Source organism: Eurosta solidaginis, chromosome 5 (genome assembly GCF_040869045.1).
Source record: "Eurosta solidaginis isolate ZX-2024a chromosome 5, ASM4086904v1, whole genome shotgun sequence".
Taxonomy (NCBI): domain Eukaryota; kingdom Metazoa; phylum Arthropoda; class Insecta; order Diptera; family Tephritidae; genus Eurosta; species Eurosta solidaginis.
In genome coordinates, this window is record NC_090323.1 from 127,754,988 (window position 1) to 127,767,382 (window position 12,395).

General features: G+C 40.9%; 2 protein-coding genes across 6 annotated transcripts in view; both read left to right on the forward strand.

Moving 5' to 3' along the window:
* LOC137252615 (protein transport protein Sec24C-like) overlaps positions 1 to 12,395 on the forward strand; it is a 91,622-nt gene that overhangs the window by 59,456 nt on the left and 19,771 nt on the right. The window lies entirely within an intron of this gene.
* LOC137252618 (T-complex protein 1 subunit eta-like) overlaps positions 1 to 12,395 on the forward strand; it is a 54,078-nt gene that overhangs the window by 37,952 nt on the left and 3,731 nt on the right. The gene's annotated exons all lie outside the window — the stretch shown is intronic.

Consider the following 12,395-nt stretch of genomic DNA (forward strand, 5'->3'; position numbering starts at 1 on the left):
AGCACACATATCTATACAAATCAGTGTTGAGAAAGTTAAACCAAAAGTTGCACATATCCCCTTTAGAGGATTGGAGGAGCATATAAGTTTTTCGTTACTTGCACTGCTCGTTAGTTAACTTTCACAACAACAACACTGCACAGTGACTATAACCTCACATTGTTCACTTTTGCATACTAAACATTTCGTTTGCACAAAATGAAAAAAAAAAAAAAATCACTGTGGTAGTACACTAAATGCAATATTTGAAATAAAAAATTACTTTTTCGTAGTATTTGATAATTTATACCTAAAATTACAAATTTTTTTTTGTTATAAATTGCCACCAAACTCGTTGCACTTTTTTCTCGGTAGTTGTTATTATTATTTTTTTTATTTTTCTCGCGATTCAAACACAAGCAAATATATACATACCCCTTTTGTGTGGCGAGCAATAGCCACACACATTCATATATAAATATAGTTTTTGCGTTGGTGCAACCTATTGAAGGGTTGTTTAATAAATTAAAAAGACTTGCGTTTAACAATAAATTCTGTGGAGATTTATTTATTCGGAAAATTCGGTGGGCAGCATTTTTTTGCTTGATATTTTGGGTTACCAGAAAACAGATTCTGCCTCTGTGCTTTTTTCTGGAGTTTTATACTAAGTCGCGTGCAAGATTCAAAGGTTTGTTTAGAGTAGTTATACCCTTTTTCATCCAATATGGACGCATGCAATCGACTAGCTGACATGGTCGTTGAATTCGAGGTCGAATTCCTCAGCATCCCGACAAGCGACCACTCCAAATTTTCGCTGAAAATTCAGCAGGAGACATTGAAGTCGATGTGGGACAAAGCCACAGAGGCTTTTGACGAAATAATGGCTGCAGATGACCTCCCGGCAAAAGATTTAGCCATAATCAAAAAGAAAAATAAGTCAGCCTATTCAGTCTATGTAAGGTGCATGTCAAAAATTAATGAACTCTCAGAAGGGCTAGAAAAGCTGAGAAGGAAAAGGAAATTTTAAGCAATCCACGCAAACTACATCTCCCACCCTGTGATACAGATGTATTCAAAGGAGATTATTTATCATGACCAACTTTAATAAGGGACTTACTCCAATACAAAAACTTTATTACTTGAATCAAAAGGCTCAAGGTGAGGCCAGGGAAATTGTCAAGAAGTGCGACTTGACAAACGAAGGTTTTGAAGTAGCCTGGAAAAATCTCTGCGAACGATTTGAAAATAAAAGAATCCTTGTCAATACCCAGTTGAAGATTCTCTTTAACCTGCAAACAGTCGAAACTGAATGCGGTACATCCATAAAGAGATTACAACGGGATATAAACAATTGTATATCCTCATTAGTGAGTCACAAAATTGACATATCAAACTGGGACCCCAGTATAACATATCTCTGTTCGACAAAGTTACCTGATGTTACCCTATCACTTTGGGAACAGTCAGTGGAGAATAAAACAGAGACTTCCAAGTGGGCTGACATGGACCGATTCCTATCACATAGGTTCCAAACCTTAGAATCGATTTCGGGTTTAAGAGGAACAAAGCCGGCAAAACCTTTAAAGGTACAAGGCAACAAGCAGTCCTCTGAACCAACGCATAAAAAGCTTGTGTCTTTTCAAGCGCGTGTCGCTAAAAATGGGTGCACAATGTGTCAAACCTCTAGCCACAGAATATATGCCTGCGACAAATTCAAAAAATTACCAATAAGCGACATAATTTCATTTCTCAAAAGCAACCGATGTTGCCTGAATTGTCTCTCACCGGGGCATTCGGTGTCGAAGTGTACTAGTGGCTCCAACTGCAGCATCTGTCAGTCAAGGCACAATACCCTTCTGCATTTGCAGACGACCAAGGCCACAAATGATACTTCGCCGGTGGCCACATATTCTACTGATGATTTACCGGCTCCATCCAAATCAGCTCAAATGCGTAATGAGTCTACAAAGAAGAAGAAATCGGCTAAAACGGTTAAACTAAAATCGAATTTCGCGAACACAAGTAAAGGCGTTTTACTAGGAACAGCCTGTGTATCCATTTATCATAATGGCACTAATTATTCGGCTAGAGCTCTCATAGATTCGGGATCTGAGTGCTCTTTCATTACAGAAAGACTCAGGCGAAAAATTAACCTGCCAAGTAGGAAAATGCATGCCCAAGTTTCGGGCATCAATAACACCGTTTCTGCGCAGGTTAAAGAGGCATGTGCCATACAATTGCGGTCACCCGTAGACCCTCTAAACTCAATCGACGCTGTAGTGTTAGTTTTGCCACAGGTAACTAGCAACATACCTACATGCGATGTCAGTGCACTCACACAACAAGCATTTCCCGATCTTGTACTAGCGGACAAAAGATTTTTCGTAAATGAACCAGTCGATCTTGTTTTGGGCGGAGATATTTACCCGCAAATCATCTTGAGTGTTATTAAGAAGAACATTCTTAATACTCTCTTGGCCCAAGAAACAGTGTTCGGTTGGATACTGACGGGTCGTGCCGATGCAGCCAACCCAACCAACCACAATAAGGTATCATTCTTCAATGAAGTTGCTTTAGACAAACAGCTAAGCTCCTTTTGGGAAATTGAAGATATACCCAAATCAAAAGCCCTTACAGCCGAAGAGAAAATATGTGAGGAGTTGTACAAACGCACAGCGCAACGAAATTCTGATGGAAGATATATCGTTTCCCTTCCTTTCAAAGCAGATTACCCAGCGAACATTAGCCTGGGACCTTCATTAAGGATAGCGTGCTCTCAATTTTACAAAAACGAGACACGACTTAAGAAAGATCCCGAATTATAAAAGGAAGACAATAGGGTCATTATGGAATACGAGACAATGGGGCATATGCCAAAAATAAGTGCACTTCAGTCGGCCGATGCAGTCGACAACTATTATCTGCCGCATCACGCGGTTATTAAAGAAGAAAGCACCTCAACGAAAGTTAGAGTAGTTTTCAACGCATCTTCACCTTCTTCAAACGGTACCAGTCTGAACGACGTTCTTTTCCCTGGGCCTGTACTCCAGTCGGATTTATCCATATTAATCCTTCGCTGGAGACTTTTCAGATACGTCTTCAATAGCGATATTGAGAAGATGTACAGACAAATCTTAGTAAATTCCAAGCAAACCAAGTACCAACGAATAATTTTCCGCGCAAGCGCAAACGATCCAATCAATCTTTATGAACTCAAAACGGTAACTTTCGGGATTGATTGTGCTCCTTATCTGGCAATAAGGACTTTACTCCAACTAGCTGATGACTCGGAAGTTTCTCATCCAATAGCCTCGAATATTTTACGCAAAAATATGTATGTCGACGACGTCCTTTCAGGGGGGCATTCCATTGAGTCCGCGATAGAAGCTAGGGATGACATATCTACAGTTTTAAAATCAGCTGGTTTCCCATTGCGCAAATGGACCTCGAATAACAACGAAATATTAAAAGGAATTCCAAAACCTCATCTTTTGAGTGAAGATTTTCTAGAATTTGAGGATTCCAGTAGCGTGAAAGCACTTGGAATTAGGTGGAATGCACATTCCGATAAATTCTATTTCACTATCAAACCAATAGAAGAAGATACAAGTCTCACAAAAAGAGCGATATTGTCGACTATCGCAAAACTTTTCGACCCGTTAGGTTGGCTGGCACCCACAATTATAGTCGCGAAAATTATTATGCAAAATATATGGCTAGAGGGTAGTGGGTGGGACGAACCCGTATCTCCCTTAACATTGGAGAGGTGGAAAATTTTTACCGGAACTTACAATGAACTGGAGAAATTACGAATTCCCCGATGGGTCTCCTATTCCCCGACGGAAAAAGTAGAAATTCACGGGTTTTGCGATGCTCCCGAAAAAGCATACGCTGCAACGGTCTATTTGCGGGTCGAAAAGGATGACAAAGTACTCTGCTTTTGGCAAAAACAAGAGTGGTTCCAGTTAAAACCATTTCACTTCCGCGACTGGAACTTTGCGGGGCGGTATTGTTAGCAGAAATCATCGAATCAATTTGCAGTAATCTGGATTTAGATCATCTCAATATCGATCTGTGGACTGACTCGACGATAGTGCTGGCCTGGATACGCAAACCCCCATGCTCCTGGTCCACTTTCGTATCTCATCGAATAACCAAAATCATCGATAAAGTGGGAAGTTCATCTTGGTACCACGTAGATTCAGGTACAAATCCAGCAGATTTAGCCAGCAGAGGCATACTAACTCAGGACTTGGTCGACAACTCTCTGTGGTGGCAGGGACCGTCGTGGCTCCAAGAAGACAGAGGAAATTGGCCAACTCAAGAAACGGACTTCACAACCAACATAGAGGAAAAGCGAGTACAGGCACATCCAGCAGCAGTCGCAGATAACAGAAGTGACATTCTTGAAAGGTTTTCCAAGTTACCGCGCGCCTTGAGGGTACTATCATACGTTTTTAGATTCATTCATAGGACCCACCTGAAAGAGAAGGCACCTATCCAGGAATCTCCCTTCATCTCATCTGATGAAATTAAAGCAACGACTATCTGTTTAATTAAACTTGTTCAAGTGAAACATTACGGTAATGAAGTAGCGAAACTAAAAGTCAAGGAGCCGCTAGTCTAGGAGCGAAATACTTTCCCTAAATCCATATCTCGATGAAACCGGAGTCATTAGGACGGGGGGGGGGGCGGCTTGGAGCATCTACGGATATGGCATATGGAGAAAAGCATCCAATAATACTACCATACAATTGTAGGTTGTCGCGTCTGTTCGTCCAGTTTGTCCATGAACTTTCTCTCCACGGCGAAAACCAACTAATGCTGCGAATTATTCGCACCCAGTACTGGATCCCAAAGGTGAAAACCATGGTCAGAGCCACAATTCATAATTGTAAGATCTGTACGTTCTACAAAAGGCACGTTTAAAGTCAACTTATGGGAATTTTACCACAAGAGCGTACAACCTTTTCGCGCGCATTTACTAACACAGGGGTGGATTTTGCAGGGCCGTTCGACATAAAGAGTTATAGGGGGCGCGGTTGTCGTACCTCAAAAGGTTACGCCTGTCTGTTCGTTTGTTTTTCTACTAAGGCCATACACTTAGAGGCCACTAGCGATTTGAGCACCTCATCTTTTCTAGCAGCGTTTTCGCGATTCGTAGCCAGACGAGGATGCCCAAGGAATATCTACTCAGATAATGGGACCAACTTCGTCGGAGCTTCACGCGCACTAAAGGCAGAATTTAAAGCTTTTCTCGCCGATTCCCGAATACAAATTCTCTCAAAATTTGCATATCAGGCATTAGCCTGGCATTTCATACCAGCCGGCGCTCCGCATATGGGCGGGCTGTGGGAAGCCAGTGTGAAAAGCTTTAAAACACATTTTAAAAAGATCGCTTTGAGCTCGAAATTTACTTTCGAGGAATTCAACACGCTACTTTGCAGAATCGAATCCTGCCTTAATTTGCGTCCTCTAAGCCCTGCCTCCAATGAACCTTCGGATCTAGAACCCCTGACTCCAGGTCACTTTTTAGTCGGCGGACATTTATTAGCTCCACCAGAGCTAGAAATCAACGAAAACCCGGCCTCAATCGTGAATCGATGGCAAAAACTCAAGGCATTGCCTCAAAACTTTTGTCAAAGATGGAAAAGCGAATACCTATCGGAGCTACAAAAGAGGACGAAGTGGAAACATCCAAAATCAAACATTAAGGTAGGAGATATGGTGGAATATCTACTCAGATAATGGGACCAACTTCGTCGGAGCTTCACGCGCACTAAAGGCAGAATTTAAAGCTTTTATCGCCGATTCCCGAATACAAATTCTCTAAAAATTTGCATATCAGGCATTAACCAGGCATTTCATACCAGCCGGCGCTCCGCATATGGGCGGGCTGTGGGAAGCCGGTGTGAAAAGCTTTAAAACACATTTTAAAAACTACATTTTTTCGCCACTACGCACGTTTTTTTTTCTGGAGGTTAGGAATACATGATATATGTATGTACATATTTTTCTTATATTCACTTTCCTCATGGCTTTATTTTATATATTTATATTGCATTATATTTTTTTCACTACACTACACTATCGAAAACGCCCGTATTAAACTTTTCGCACGCACAACCGACAAGCAAAAAACGAAGATTCTACGCGCCGCGCTTTAACCAATTTAATTGCCATTGACAAATTTAGTGCAGCGTAAAATGAATCGAGCGGCGATAAATCGATATCGGATCGATGTAGGGATAACACCAGGGCTACACTTGCCATTTATTCAAGCAGTGTAATGGCGTTAGGATGCAACTACTTGAAACGGGTTTGCGGCTCATTTTATACTATTTCTAGGCCTTTATTTTTTCATATTGATTCCCCGAGAGACTTTCATTTAAATAAATGAAATATTTGATCTTTTAACCACCTTCACAAACCACATTGCACTAAGGACTTAAGGGCCGTTTCTAAGTATCCCTAACCCAGCAAGTAGCTACCACCAATTTTTGAGTACGGCGTTATATAGCCGCTCATATTGCTCGCCATGCATTAGGCCTCCATGAAATAAATGGTAAAGGTCTGCAACTTGGAAACTATTACTTTTCCAGATATGACGCGTTACACAGCTTTACGCAAGCGCTCTGAGACGAGCCAATTCGAATTAAGATGTCGGCTATGTAGCAAACCACACCCGCTCAGAGCGTGCCCAGTTTTCAGGGCCAAGGAGCCCACCGAACGCCTACGATTAACACATAAATACCGCTACTGCACCAATTGTCTTTCAGAGGCACATATCGCATCTCAGTGCTCAAATGAAGGGTTATGTCGACGATGCGGCGAACATCATCATACGATGGTCCACATTGAGCCCAACGAAAAAATCAGGCGACGACCAACACGTCCCACCAGGAATGACGCCAACGACACCGACTCAATGTCGCTATTTGCCTCGGAAGGCGATTTAACTGACTCCGAAACATCTGCTCTCCGCCAGGATAATTTGACTGGAGTGGAATCCATGGCATTCCACCCAGCCCCTCAAAGTAGTACTGCGCTGCAACGTTTCCGGCCACGTCTACGCCATGAAATTCCACAGGGAAAACGGCATAAGAATGCTCCGACTTATAAGGGATCTTGGCGCAATCACAAACAGGGGAGAGTGGAATCTCAAGCATTCCACCTCCATTCTCGTCACAATCAGCGGGGAGTGGAGTCTGAAGCATTCCACCCTCTCTATCATCGAAAACGGGTAGAGTGGAATCTGAAGCATTCCACCTACCCTCAAGGGTCAACTTCCGCTCCGGCGCAATAGCGATACCCCCGGTCGTACAATGCCTTACCTCGGTTGCACCAACAACAGTCGTCAAGATAGAAGCAGGAGGACGCATACACCTCCTGCGGGCGCTACTCAACGTATGCGCCAGTGCCACGAGGTATCAGAGGACTTGTTACGCGAACTTCATTTGGTGGTAACGTACTTAAACGGGCGGATGGGGTGTTTTTTAAAATTACGTGGGAAGCATGGCAATTCGGCGACCATCACCACACATGCGGTCTGCGTTCAGTGGATACAACGCAAAACACCAGCCACAAACCTCGACGCAACGGTATTCGGTCAATACGCGAATCTTAAACTGGCAGATCCGCAATTTCACCTCGCCGCCCCGGTTCGCATTGTGTTGGGGGCGGAAGTTGTTCCTAAGACATTGCTGGGAGCTATTCCAGCGGGAACTCTGGGTCCTTTATTGGCCCAGAATACGATCTTTGGGTGGGTGCGATCCGGCGCCTGCTAAATATACATAAAAAAAAATAATAATTTACATATAATTTTTAAATACATACAAATATGAATTTTCCTTGAATTGATCAACAAAACGTGCCACTGAATTTGAAACCACGTATATTTCATTTTTTCATTTATCTTCCCTTCTTTTCAGAGCGAAGAGCTTAGATATAAGATATTAGTTTAAAAACATGAGGAAACACAATGGCTTCCGGTACGCGTTTTCTCTTCTTTGTTTCGTTGCGTCACGCAACGGGGGCCGGCATGTTTAGGCCAGATGCCTAAAACCTTAAACTTATAAGGTCGCCCTCGTACTTACTTTTCATTTACTTGTTAACAGAGTTGGTCGAACGGTTTAAGTTATATCTGCTAAAACATCGCACGGATAAATAAACCGTACGACAGCAACTCGTTTAACATTGTTAACAGTTTTGTATCCTTCACTTGGATTCATCGTTCATCACGTCCACACGCACCAGGAGCCGTAGCTGTTTCAACAAAGGTAACCTAAAAATAAGTATAATTAGTATTATAAACTTACGAATTAACGTGACTTGTATATTATTATATACATATTAAATATTTGAAATTAATAGATACCACTTTTTCTTTTCTTTTCTTTTACCCCCCAAAATTTGGTCGCTCAAACTTTCGAGTTTGCACTCCGAGCAAAACAGTAATAATAAATACATACATGCGTATGTACTTATATCTAATATAACTACGTATGTGTATAAACATATACATTCTTAGAAATACACCCGTATAAATAACTATAAATACATTCATGCATATATATGTACTTGCATGGAATATAATTATATATAAGTGTACGTATTTACCTATCTAGAAATACTCGCTTATATACAATGAGACATGTATATCGGCATATATACTTATATTGAACATGGTTATGTATAAGCAAATACATACCTAGAAATACATATATATATACCTTGACCTATACCTACATGCATATATACAAATTGAATATATTCCAATATAAGCATATACATACCTAAAGTACACACGCATATACAATGACCTATACTTACATACACTTATGAGTAGTTACTTGTATTAAAATAATGTAATCAAACCAAACCCAATTTTAAAGATCACTATAGTTATAGGTACGGATGGGGCCTAAACCTCTAAAGGGGTGTAGAAAAGGGGAGAAAATAGTTAAGTTTATTTTGAACGTTGCAACTAAACAGAAAGAGTACATGGGAAAAAGTAAAAGGAAATAAACGCAGTAAGCTTGGTAAAATAGTTAGGTTTTTCTAGTTGGGAAATCTGAATTTCCCATTGATGCACCTAATGTTCCTTAGCCGACTTGCGACTTATTTATTATGTATTGTAATACACACCATTAGGCGTACAGAAAAGAATTTTTTTGCAAATATAGGATAAAGGGTATAAATTAACCAAAACACGTCATTCCATACTACCTGCTGTAACACACAAAATTTGAGACATTTTCTATGCCTTGGGGTTTCCCTTAGGATATCATAAGTAAATTTATAGCATAAGTTTAGCTAAGTGTTTGTGAGGAATATTGTCCTATAAAATCAATATCAAAACAGATTAAAACCATGTTCATAGATTAAACCTTTATCGTCACTAACAGTTAGGCGAAGAAGAGATAGAACCCAGTTAACTATCCATGAAGAACAAGTTTTTTTCTCTTTTGATTTTGCTTTCAGAAGACTGACCAGTACCTAGCTTTAAATTTCGGAGGGTTACCAAGTATTTGGTAAACCTATATACTGTTGCTTTTCCAATAAGTTTTTTTTTTTTGAAATGATCTTTGTAATAATGAAGTTTAAATAAAAGTCTGTAATAATGGGAATGCTGACTTCTCTTATTATTTAGAAGGCACATAGGGTATGCAGGTAAGGGCCCACCGAAATTTTAGGTGCGACGGTGGCCATGGATTTTGAGGGTGGGCTCCGCACCGGGCGTCGCAACAACACCCGCGGCGCCCCCAAGTTATATTCGGCCCTTTTTCTTTTTCTCCCTTTTAATTTTTCAGCTTTTTTTGATTTTTCAGCAGATAGTAACCGGTCAGGTCCGGTTCGGTAAATTTTTTTTGCGTTCAGTTTTTTTTGAATTTTTTAAATTTTGAATGTTTAACGGTCTGTCCGTGGCATCCGGTTCGACCGGATGTTGTTTTATTTTGAATTTCCAGCGTTTTGAATTAGTTCTGCGCTGTGTGACCATTTAAAAGGCATGATAGGAACTTTTCCTGTTATGGCGCAGGATAGCAAGGCTGGCAAGGACCCAACCCAGCCGACATGACTAGCCACAGTGTAACACAAGATCATGCCGACTGCCTTCCTTTCTGCTCCCTTATAAAATGAGTAAACCATAACAAGGATTCAGGCTTCTCTACGGGTGATACTCTACATAGCGAAGAGTCACTCACACTATTCCCACGATACAGAATCCTATTAACTGCTTTGAAAATCAAATAATTATTGAGGAGGGTAATTCGCCCTCTAAGACTTTGAAAATTATGTTTAGGACTCAGATGCGACACCACATAATTTATAATGACAGAAACGAATTGTTGAGAATCTTGGGGAGCTGCATTAATTTTAGTACTGTCAATAGGTAATTTATATTGATTTGAATTGATTAAAAATTGCAATAGTAGATAATGTAATGTGAATTAAAATTGAATAGGTAGCCGGAGCAAAAAAGGCAACTGATCGGCATGCAACTGTTATTTATGTGGCGCCACCGGGAGCTGCTGCTGCTATCCTGGAAGCATTAGAAGCAGAAATGTCCTTGATTGTTTGCATCACCAAAGGTGTGCCATAACATGATATGGTTCGCGTTAAGCACGCTCTCTTAAGGCAAAAAAAATCGCGTCTAGTCAGGCCCGATTGTCCAGGAATCATCGCACCAAAAAGGATAAGTAAATTGGCTACCATATTAAATATATAAGCAACATGTATGAATTTTTTAGCGATAATTTTTCATGCTTCTGTTGATAATCAACTGAAGAATGCAACACGACAGAGTTCGAAGTTCATGTGAAAACCAATTAATTTTTTTAATTAGCGTTTGGAGAGAAAAATACATATGTATGTATGCATAGAACTGCATAGAAGGGAGGGAATTAATTAACTATTATCAGTAGATTTACAAGATTTTTGTGATTTTCCCTGCGTCGCAGTTGTCATTACATTGCGCTAAGAGAGGACATCAACACCTTAATACCCACAGCCAGTTAAAATTTTAGTAAATTTTGCTCTTTTCATCACTGTTTAAAACGTGGAAAGTTATATATCGAGCACTCCATGGAGAATGGTACATCTTAGCAGACTTTCGCGTTTTGCGGTCATTATTAATATTCAATCCCTAGAAGGTTTAATGTAGTCATATCAATAGTTCCCAAGATGGTGGGGCTAGTACCACAATGGTGCTTGTTACCGGAACGTAGATAGATAGATAATTTATTGAGGATTGCACAGTGACTTGCACATCTCCTTCACAGCACCTCATCGTAGCCGACTTCCTTGATGAACCCCAGCAGTGTTCTTGGCTTGAGGGATTAAATGTGGGAATGCTGTGGCCGTGGTGAGCCCTTAAACTTAGCCCTACGTCTTGAAATTGCGCCGCAATCTAAAGGATATGGTCTGCCGTCTGCTAATCCATCACAAAATCGGTATGTGTTGTTCGATATTATACCCAGCTTTTGCATGTGACTGTTCAGTCTACAGTGTCTTGTAAGAATAGCCGTTAGGATTCTTAGGTTATCTTTTTGATAGGCCTATTAATGCCCTATATCGAGTTGTGCTGTAACCCCCTAACAGTAACTTAGATTGACTCAGGCCTGGCATATTGCGCCAGTGTTCTCTCTTTTCCCTTCCTTCTGTTAATAAATGCCCCTGTGAGCCAACTGGCAGGAACGGCTCGGGATCGATGGGTCATTCAGTTGCTGCCTCTATTTCCGTGTTATCCGCCTGCGGTTGTTGTTATAGCAGTGCTTCGCCCCATCCAATAGGTGCGACCGATCACATATTGTCACCAATGTCCTCTAACGGGAATCCAAAGAAACTTTCTGTTTCAGCAGGGGTGTACCATAATGAGAGGAGTGTTAGAGGCGTTTGTTCCACAATATAGTTAAAGAGATGGTTGGTGTCATGTGGGGACACATTACAAGCAGGACAATGTTTTGTATGTCGGGGTTGATTCTGGATAGGTAAGAGTTTAACCTGTTACGGTATCCAGATCGTAGTTGAGAGTGACTACTCGCGTTTCCCTAGGGAGAGTGCGTTCCTCCTCTGCTAGTTTTGTTCTTTGAGTACAAGAATCACCGGCATAGAGGTCCGACGCCTTTTTGAGGAGTTCACTGAAGACATGCTTGTGTTTTTTAGCTTCATACGGCTGTGTTCTCAGGTGCCGTATTTCCTCATAACGTAAGGAGGGTGTGAACAACAGCCACAAAAGATTTATAAAAGTTACGAGGACGCTGGATTTTGGGATCTAGCCCAAAGCAACCTGTCCGATGCAACCATCCCTTGCACGTGAAACATTGACAAGAGTATTAATTTTTTTAATTTTATTTATTTATTATTAGGGCTGTTTAGGCCTAAAACTTCAACTACTAAGTACAATTCATTCTTAT